This window comes from Scylla paramamosain, unplaced genomic scaffold, assembly GCF_035594125.1.
Source record: "Scylla paramamosain isolate STU-SP2022 unplaced genomic scaffold, ASM3559412v1 Contig108, whole genome shotgun sequence".
Lineage (NCBI taxonomy): Eukaryota > Metazoa > Arthropoda > Malacostraca > Decapoda > Portunidae > Scylla > Scylla paramamosain.
The window spans coordinates 260,001-270,177 of record NW_026973773.1 but is presented as its reverse complement, the minus strand read 5'-3'; the positions used below and the strand labels follow the sequence as shown (position 1 = coordinate 270,177).

At 41.8% G+C, this 10,177-nt stretch overlaps 1 protein-coding gene across 14 annotated transcripts in view; it reads left to right on the top strand.

Annotated features, from left to right (window-relative positions):
- Positions 1 to 4,602: 4,602 nt before the first annotated feature.
- Positions 4,603 to 10,177, top strand: part of LOC135099158 (ran-specific GTPase-activating protein-like) — a 72,539-nt gene continuing 66,964 nt past the window's right edge. For 4 of the 14 annotated variants that reach the window (XM_064001614.1, XM_064001613.1, XM_064001615.1 and 1 more), the window contains exon 1: positions 8,655 to 8,876. The gene's annotated coding sequence lies outside the window, so the exon portion shown is untranslated. Of the gene's footprint in view, positions 4,695 to 8,651; positions 8,877 to 10,177 lie in introns of those variants that run through there. The other 10 variants (XR_010267733.1, XM_064001610.1, XM_064001611.1 and 7 more) reach the window with 10 other exon arrangements.

Below are 10,177 nucleotides of genomic sequence, written 5' to 3'. Positions count from 1 at the left end.
AGAGACAAGAAAATATATAGAAGCGGAATTTAAGCACCATACAAAAAAAAAAAAAAAAAATCGTGAAACTTCTTTGAATACAAAATAAAAAAAAAAGTGTTGAGTGTTTAAAATAAAAAGACAAAAGTGTGCATATGGCTGAAGCAAACGAGAGTCTTACGAGAAACAAAAGGCAATCGTTTCGGGAAAATATGAGTATGATTGAGAATGATTTGAATACAGTTTTACTACAAAAAAAAAAAAAAAATCGTCATGGAAATTAAATACAGTGAAGACACGATGACATAATTATAAGATTGACAAACTTTCAAGTAATCGAGAAAAAACAAAGAAGTAACAGAAGGAATGGAAATAATAATAATAATAATAATAATAATAATAATAATAATAATAATAATAATAATGCAGAGAACTAAAACATTGGGAAGAAAGAAGAGGGAAGAAGAATAAGAGCAAGAACACAAGAGAAAGAAAGGGAAGGAAAAAAAATAACGGAAGAAATAAGAAAAGTAATAATAGAATAAATAAGAAAAGTAGGAAAACGCTCAAAGAAAGGAAAGAGAGCAAACAAACAAACGAACAAACATACTAAAATACACAGACATAGAAAAATAACAAAAAAAAAATTCCGTAAAATACATAAGTAAAAAAAAAAAAAAACAAGAGAAAAGAAAAACAAATAAAAAGAAAAACAAATCAACAAGCAAGTAAGAAAAAGATTACGAGAGAGAGAGAGAGAGAGAGAGAGAGAGAGAGAGAGAGAGAGAGAGAGAGAGAGAGAGAGAGAGAGAGAGCCCTGACACCACCACCACGATGTACGAGGGACCTGCAGCCTGTACTTACCAGAGAACCCGCTGGACCTGAAGAGGGGCCTGCTGGGGTACAACCTGCAAAACAAGACACAGGGTGAGTACTGCAGGAGGAGGAGGAGGAGGAGGAGGAGGAAGAGGAGGAGGAAAAGGACAGGTTGTAGGTGTGTGTGTGTGTGTGTGTGTGTGTGTGTGTGTGTGTGTGTGTGTGTGTGTGTGTGTGTGTGTGTGTGTACGCGCGCACTAGATGAAAAGAGAACGGCATACATAGATTCATAAACTAAAAGGGAAGCGAACGATAAAATATTATTGTATTTTAACTAACTACTCGTTCTTTAAACACTCATTCACTCTAAAGGAAAATCTAACCTTTTGTCCTTATGTAACAGAAACGAGATTAAGTGAAAATTAGGCATTAGTAATGGTGGAGATGCAGAGGAGAGGAAAGGAGAGGAAAGCAGTGAGAGAGGAAGGTAGACGGAAGGAAAGGAGAGGATAAGTAGAGAAGACATGATAGGAGAAACTGGAGAGAGAGAGGAGAGAGAGAGAGAGGGTATACGATGGAGAGAGAGGAGGAGGATGGAAGGCAGGGAAGGAAGGAAGGAAGAAAAAAGGGAAGGAAGGAAGATATGATTTAGAAACAAGGGAAAGATGAGGGAAAAAAAAAACAGATGGATGAAAGATGGAATCAAATGAAAAGGAAAGGGAGAAAAAAATAGAAAAAAAGGGAGGTGAAAGAAAACAAAAGAAGAATAAAGAAATAAAAGAGGAAAGAAAATACGTAAAGAGAGATGAAGTATAGAAAGAGATGGAGAAGAAAAGGAGGAAAGAATCGAGAAAGGAAAAGAGATAAATATAAATGAAGAAACGAAGAAAAGGAAGAAGAAGAAGAGAAAGATGAAAACAAAGGGAGAGAATGGGAAATGGGAAAAAGGCGAGATGCAAAGAGTGACAGGAAATGAAAGGGAAAGGAGAGTTTGCAAAGAAACCGAGTGAGGGAGAGGGGAAAGAGACACGAGGGAATCAAGGAAGGAGGAATTAGAGGAAGACCTGAAGTGAAGGAGTGAACACCAGACACAAGTAACAATAACAATAATATTTCACGTCACCAAAGAAAAATATGGGAGTTATTTGTTACATACTGCTAAAATAACTACTAGTGCTGCTCCTCCACCTCTTCCTCCTACTGCTACTACTGTTACTACTACTACGTTATACCACCACCATCACCACCACTTACTTCTCCATCCCTCCTCATCACCACTGCTACCACTACCACCCCCACCACCACTAGCTTCCCTCTCCTCTTCCCACCACCATCACCACCATCATCACCACTACCTTCACCCCTCCCACCCCCCACCACCACCACCACCACCACCACCACTAGCTCTAACACCCCCCTCCCCTCCCCTGCAGGCCTGGCACTGAGGGTCGGGTCCACCATGATGGCTTCGCCTCTCAATGTCAAGAGTGACTGGCGTGTACCTACAGGAGAGAGAGAGAGAGAGAGAGAGAGAGAGAGAGAGAGAGAGAGAGAGAGAGAGAGAGAGAGAGAGAGAGAGAGAGAGAGAGAATTTCTACTTGTAATAAATTTGGTATTCATAAAAAAATTATTTAAAAGTTCTCTCTCTCTCTCTCTCTCTCTCTCTCTCTCTCTCTCTCTCTCTCTCTCTCTCTCTCTCTCTCTCTCCCCACACCCCTCTCGCTCTCTCATCACTCACCTTGTCTGTTTACCAGCTCGAATCATTTAGCAGCACCCCCCTTAACCTCCCCCTTCCCTCACCCACGCAGGTTACCGGGGCTGGCCAGCTGCGCGGCGGGGGCATGGACTCCCTCAAGGCCATGGGTCATAACAGAGAAGCCTACATGTGTGTGTGTGTGTGTGTGTGTGTGAATGAAACGAGGCAGGGATACGTACTTTGGTTGAAAATGACACTTTCTCATGATGATGATGATGATCATGATGGTAACAGTATTAATAGAAGTAGTAGCAGTAATAATAATAATAATAATAATAATAATAATAATAATAATAATAATAATACTATTACTGCAACTAATAACAATAACAATAATAACAACAACGATAATAATAAAACTCAAAACAACAACAACAACAACAACAACAACAACTACTACTACTACTCCTACTACTACTACTACTACTACTAGTAGTAGTAGTAGTAGTAGTAGTAGTAGTAGTAGTAGTAGTAGTAGTAGTAGTAGTAGTAGTAGTAGTGTTGCTTTTTTTGGTTTTATGGTTGAGAGAGAGAGAGAGAGAGAGAGAGAGAGAGAGAGAGAGAGAGAGAGAGAGAGAGAGAGGAAGGAAGGGAAGGAGGAGGAGGAGGAGAAAAAGGGGTGGGAGGGAGAAAACTTGAGTTACATCGCTTCGGGAGGGAGAGATGGATGGAGGGAGAGAGGAGAGAGAGAGAGAGAGAGAGAGAGAGAGAGAGAGAGAGAGAGAGAGAGAGAGAGAGAGAGAGAGAGAGAGAGAGAGAGAGGATACTATCAATCTCTCTCTCCTAGGTTAGAGGGGAAGATTCACTGATTTACACCCTCGGAACATATTTTCGCGATCATGCCCCTGACTTTTTTCCTCCCTCCTCCTCCTTCCTCCTTTCCTCCTCCTCCTCCTCCTCCTCCTCCACCCTTCGTTTCCTTCCTCTCCCTTAATAGATCTTCCCTCTTTCCCGCTTTCTTGCTCTTTTCTCGCGTGAAGGTGTTCGCGAAAGTTAAGCGCGTCTAAATTAAGCGTGTTGGTGTGGCGACCCTCTCTCTCCCTCTCCCTCGCTCTCACTCCTCTCCTCTTATCTTCCTCTCCTCCCCTTCAATATGTTAGCGTCTATAGATCACACCATGTTCCAGTCCTTGCTTCCTGGTTCTCTCTCTCTCTCTCTCTCTCTCTCTCTCTCTCTCTCTCTCTCTCTCTCTCTCTCTCTCTCTCCTTTTTCCCGTCCTGTTTAATTTTTCCCTCTTTTCTCCTCTTTCAAGCATTTTCCCTTCCTTTTTTTACATTGTCCTATCTCTCTCTCTCTCTCTCTCTCTCTCTCTCTCTCTCTCTCTCTCTCTCTCTCTCTCTCTCTCTCTTTTCTGTCCCCTTTCTAATCTTTTCCTTTGTCATCTCCCTTCATTTACCTATTTTTCTTCCTTTTCTTCTTTTCTTCCTTTTTTTTCGTCCATCAAGTTTCCTTTCTTCGTTTCTATTACGATTTTCATTATCTTCCCCTTGTAATTATTTTCCTTTTCTTTCTTTTTTTCATTCATCATGCTTCCTTTCCATCATTTTCCGATTCTACCCTTTCTCCCCTCTGTCCTCCTCCCCCACTCTCTCTCTCTCTCTCTCTCTCTCTCTCTCTCTCTCTCTCTCTCTCTTTATATATACATATTGTCCCGCGAGTTAAGGGACATACTTCGGGATTTGATAGTTTAAGTAATTCTAAGTCGAAAATACTTTATAGGCATATGCTGTGTTTTGCTTATTTTTGCCGGAAATTAACATGTTGTTGTGTTTCAGGGGGTGGGGGGGTAGGCCTCCTCCTCCTCCCTTCCCGCCTTGGCGCGCTAAGTCCTCGTGGTGCCGCGCTGCAGTTTTTTATTTATTTATTTATTTGTTTTTTTGTGTACAATCTCTGCAATCAAAGCCATACAGGAGACAGAAAATGACAACGCTAAAATTTTGTATGTGTCAGTGAAGAAAATGTATAGGTAACACAGCAATATAGTGGTTAAGTCTATTTCTTTTAATCATACATGGCAACACGCTGCAACTTCCATCCCGCCAACTGTTTACGCTTTGACATGTAAGTGACAGGGCGCCCCATCAGGTGGCTGCCAAAGTGCAACTCTTCGCTACGGTGAAGGTGCCTTTCACATTCAGTAACAGTGAGTATTCGGACATGATATTCATTCTGTGGTGGGAATGCCCGGGCTGGTGCAGGAGGATAAAGACGCAGGCATCCAGACAGAGGACACCCAGATAGCAGTGTTCTACAGGATGTGTCTGCTTCTTGATGAGAAAGGATGTTTCCCCAGTACTTCTGCAGCAGCTGAACGTACTGGAGCAGCTCAACACAGTACCACTTTAAAAGAATATAAAATAATTTAAATAATCTTTACGGGAGAGGCAGGAACGCTGGGCAGCCGTCATGAACCTGTTGAGTTGCCACGTATGTTTAAAATGTAGCACTTAACCACTACACTGCTGTATTACATGTACATTTTCTTCAATGACTCATACAAAAAAATAATTTATCATTTGGAGTTTCCTGTAAGGCTTTGACTGCATAGATTGTACACAAAAATGATCACTTGATGCTGCGCGGCGCCACTCGTTACGCAGCGAGCCAGGGAGGGAAGGAAGGACGCGGAGGCAAGGCGAGCGGTTCCCGCCACACACAACTTACACGTCCATTTCTTGCAAAATAAAGCAAAACACAGCATTTGGGTATAAAATATTTTCGACTTGGAATTACTTGAACTATCACATCCCGAAGTATGTAACTCGAGGGACACCCTGTATATATTCCCGCGCATGTGTAATCCTTTGTAATACAACTTTTCTGCTCAATAGACCTGTATACTTGATGCAATTATTTACTACTACTACTACTACTACTATTACTACTACTACTATTATTACAACAACAACAACAACAACAACAAGAACAACAACAACAACTACTACTACTACTACTACTACTACTACTACTACTACTACTACTACTACTACCGCTACTACTGTTGGTTCAGCAGTTACCATTATGATTAGTATGAGTCATCACCACTACACCTAAAGTAACAATTACTGCAGAAAGAACGAAACAGTATTAATAACAACAAAAGATTAAAAAATGAACAGTTTTTCTCGTGATCAAAGAGAATTCCTGCTTCATAACGTCAACAGCTGGTCAGGTTAGCAAGACAATACTACTTATCTTCCACCAACTCTTTACACTCATTATTTGATTAATTGTCAGAAATATGCTTGTTACAACCTTCATCTGGTGTTCCTTCAGTGCATCCACAATACTTCTCTTTAGTCTTCGTGTAGTTATCACATTAATAGCACACATCCTTTACGTAGCCTCACATTGAAGGTATTATTATATCTGTTATCTGATATGTACTTCTCGTTACACCCATCGCCCTCATTGCTTCATTCAGTATTCACTGCCTCTGTAATCCTTTTCATCCTTGCCCTCCACCATCTCGTCAAGTTATCCTATTCATTACATATTTCTTGTAGTAACCTAACAGTGAAGGTATTATTATATCTTTTATCTGAAATGTACTTCTCGTTACAGCCATCACCCTCATTGCTTCATTCAGTATTCAGTACGTCTATCATCCTTTTCGTTCTTTCTCTCCGCCATCTCGTCAAGTTATCTTGTTTATTACATATTTCCGTAGCACCCTAAGAAGCAAGTTACTATTATATCTATCATCTAAAATGTACTTCTTGTCACACCCATCACCCTTTTATTGCACCACCATAAGATTCAATACACTGAAACACCGAGCAACTCAACAGAGAGCTCCAATAAATCTGAGCACAGAGAGACAGGCACCGTGGCAAAGATTCCAACCTGCAATCCGAGCACGGGAAACCACCACATTACTGAACAATTCATCAGGAACACACCTCCGGAATTCTGTGTGTCATTGCCAGTTTAGTAGTTTAACAATTTACTGAGAAAGTTTGATGCACTTAAGTTATGATGATACAAGTTTAAAGAGGGGTAAATCAAGATAGCGTATCTTAACCTATACTTAAATATATAGTAATACATTAAAGTACATCGTAGGAGGAGAAGAGGCGATGAAAATATTGATGGATGGAAAGTGGAGGTGATGAAAGCAGTGGGAAAAATAGACACAAATAGATGAAAATACAAAAGATAGGAGACAAGAAGAGAAAGTGATCGAAATACTAAAAGGACATAGGAAACAGAAAGCGAAAATAAGGATACTGAAACACTGTAGAAGATAAAAAGCGGAAGTGATGAAAATACAGAAAGACAGGAGACGGAAGATGAGTGAGACAGAGAACCCAGACATTATCATTACAGTAAATCCACCTCTGTCACCTCATACGATATAACAAATCTAACAGAAATTAAACCATACAATCTTTTAGGCAGCAAAAATTACATAAAACAAAGAACACTAGGAACTGAGACTGAACAGCGCAGTAACGGAGGAGAGAGAGAGAGAGAGAGAGAGAGAGAGAGAGAGAGAGAGAGAGAGAGAGAGAGAGAGAGATAGGGGGTTAGTCCTGTCCCTCAGTGGGGGTCGTGTCCTAACATATCGCTATAGTATTATATCGCCCATAGAATCGCCGCCTCTCCCCTATTTCCTCCTCCCTTCTTCTCAGTGTTCATCCTTTTCCCTTCCTTCTCCCTATTTCCTTCTTTCTCTTTCCTTCATCCGTGATTCTTTTCCTTCTCTTTTACTAATCTCCTTACTCCTTCCTCCTCCTCCTCCTCTTCCTCTTTCTCCTTCTCGTCTCTTATTGTGCATCTTTACTTCTCTTTCTTTTCTTCCTTTATTAATATTATTCCTCCTTCCTCCCTCCTCCTTCTCCTCTTCCTCCTCCTCTTCTCTCTTTCATTTTCATTTCTTGTCCATGTTCATCCTTATTCCTCTTCCTCTTCCTACTCTATGTTGATCCCTTCTCCTCTTCCTTCTCCTCCTTCTCTCCTCTTATCGTTCATTTTTACTCTTCCTCCTTCTCCTCCTTCTCCAGTACACTAATACACCTTTTTTTTTTCTTCTCTTCCTTCTACTTCCCCTCCTCCTTCTCCTCCTCATCGTTCACCTTCGTTCTTTTCATTCCAGGTCCTCATAAACACCTTGGCTTTATCTCCTCCTCCTCCTCTTCTTCTTCCTTCTTTTCCTCTTCCTCCTCATCATCATTCTTACACCTCAACATTCGTCATAAACACCTTTCCTCTTCTTCCTCCTCCTCCTCCTCCTCCCTTTACCCAGAGGTTAAGATAATGCTCCGCTAACTGCCTAACTCTCAGCCAATTAGCGCCCGCCAATTATCCTGTTAGGAAGGAGCCAGTGGCGGGGTGGTAGTGATTAGGTGGTTAATTGATGTATCGGGGAGGAGGAGGAGGAGGAGGTGTTGGTAATGGTGGAAGATAGATAAGAGAGGTGGAGAGAAAGAAGATAGAGAAAACAAGGAGGAGGAAGAGGAGGAGGAGGTAATGGCGCTGATGGGTCATTAGAGGAGGCAGCAATTATTGGCAGGTTATAATCACTTTCATTAATATCTGGTGCACCGCCTTGTGTTCCTTAATCGGGTGGTGGTGGCGGAGATAATGGACTGGGAGGCAGGAACAGTGGTGGTGGTGATAGTGGTGATAAGCATGGTGGTGGTGGTGGTGGTGGTGCGGATATCTGTGAAGAAGGAATGGTGTTGGTGGTAATAGTAATGGTGGTGGTGATGGGTTTTCCTTGTTGGTGTCACTGGTTGAGTGTTGTAGCCGTGCTCTCTCTCTCTCTCTCTCTCTCTCTCTCTCTCTCTCTCTGTGTCACTTACTCGTACTTATTTCAGCAGACGAGCAACAATGGAGGCAGGCAAACCCACGATACTTCCACACACAAATCAACAACGCAGAATCCTGTGAGTGGATCTCCTCCATCTGCTTCCCCTTCATTCCTCTCCCTCCCTGTATTCCTCCGCTGACCCTCCCTTCACTCCTCCCCTCCCTTGGACACGTCACGCCTGCCTGTCACGCAAAGTTGGGTAATCTCTGTGTAATCATGAACATTTCAGTGGAGGTCTAAATCTTTTATTGGTTTGGTAAGTGTGGGTGAAATATTTACAACTGATGTCACTCGTTTATTCACTGAAATATAACACGGAACTAGAAAACTGGTGGAGGGAGGGAGCGCTGGTGGAGGGAGGGGAGAGGAAGGGAGTGGAGGGTGCAGTGTCAGGAAGAGGAAGAGCGAGGGTGTAGCAGGGAAAGTACTGGTCTGTGCTGCGTGTGGGAAGTGACTTTAGTGGCGGCGTGAAGGCGAGGACACGAGTGAGGTGCTGGCAGGCTGACTGAGGTGAGTGTGGTGAGGTGAGGTGAAGTAATCGTGTACTTCCAGCCAGGAAAGTATTGGCGGCCGGTAGGAACAGCTCCAGTTCAAGTTTTCCTACTAAACTATTGTCATCTTTCTCTTGTCTCCTCCTCCTCTGCGTTCTTCTCCTTCTATTTCTTGGTCTTTCATCGTCACGTTCACTCATTTTCATTTCTATAAATAAGCAAAATAACAATAACTTGCTACCTATATTTTAAAACAACAAACTCCATCTTGCTCCCTCCCCCCTGCCTCCATCCCTCCCCGCTCAGCTGTTCAGTGACGACGTCTGCTCACACCGAGTCGCGCAGAGCAGGCTAACCACCTCACTAACTCGTTAACTCTTTCATTTTCATTATTTCACCCGATCTTTCAACTTGCTTCTTCAGTGTTTCAGTGTTTCAGTGCTTCAGACGTGTGCATAAATCACTGTTACATGTATTGCTGTATCTCGGATGTATCTTGAAGGGGGTGACAGCAGTGAGAGGGAGGAGGGGGCAGGAAGAGGGAAAGGTGAAGGAGGAGGCGTGTTGCAAGGGTCGTGATGCCAGGGACGTGGTGAAGCTGAGCAGGAATCAGTCACCAAGTGTGAGACGATGAGCACTAAGGCCTGTACTCTCAAACATTTCTGCGCCGCACCTCCACTACACTTAAAAGGCTCTAGTTGAAGTCATTCGTATTTATATATATATATATATATATATATATATATATATATATATATATATATATATATATATATATATATATATATATATATATATATATTTTTTTTTTTTTTTTTTTTACGGCTCTAGTGACAGGCTAAAAATATTTCAACATTATGAACAGGAGGAAACACTCTTGAGCATGGTTTATTGTTATGAGAATACTGTTAATACTTATCCCTCGGGTTAGCAAGCGAGGAGACAAGGGAGGGTAAGGTGTGGAATCCCTGGTGTCTCAGTGTTCCTGCCTGCCTGAGTGAGGGATGTCACGCACCACCCACTGAGAACACCACCTTAGTTTTTTTCCTCGCACCATTTAATTTAACTACTCTTTTTGGGGACTTGTACCTTCAGTGGGCCTTTCTCAGCCTTGTTATTACCCTGCGCCAGAGAAGTGGTTCAAATTTTCTTGCGTGGCACAGCAACACCTAATGTCATACGTCGAAAAAAATATAAAATTGCATAGAAATACTAGTAATGTTGAAATAAAAAAAAAAGTTACAAATAAAATATAGTTAAAGTTTCAAGACATCAATAAATTAAATCTAGAAAATTACAAATTAAGTGGTCTGGGATATG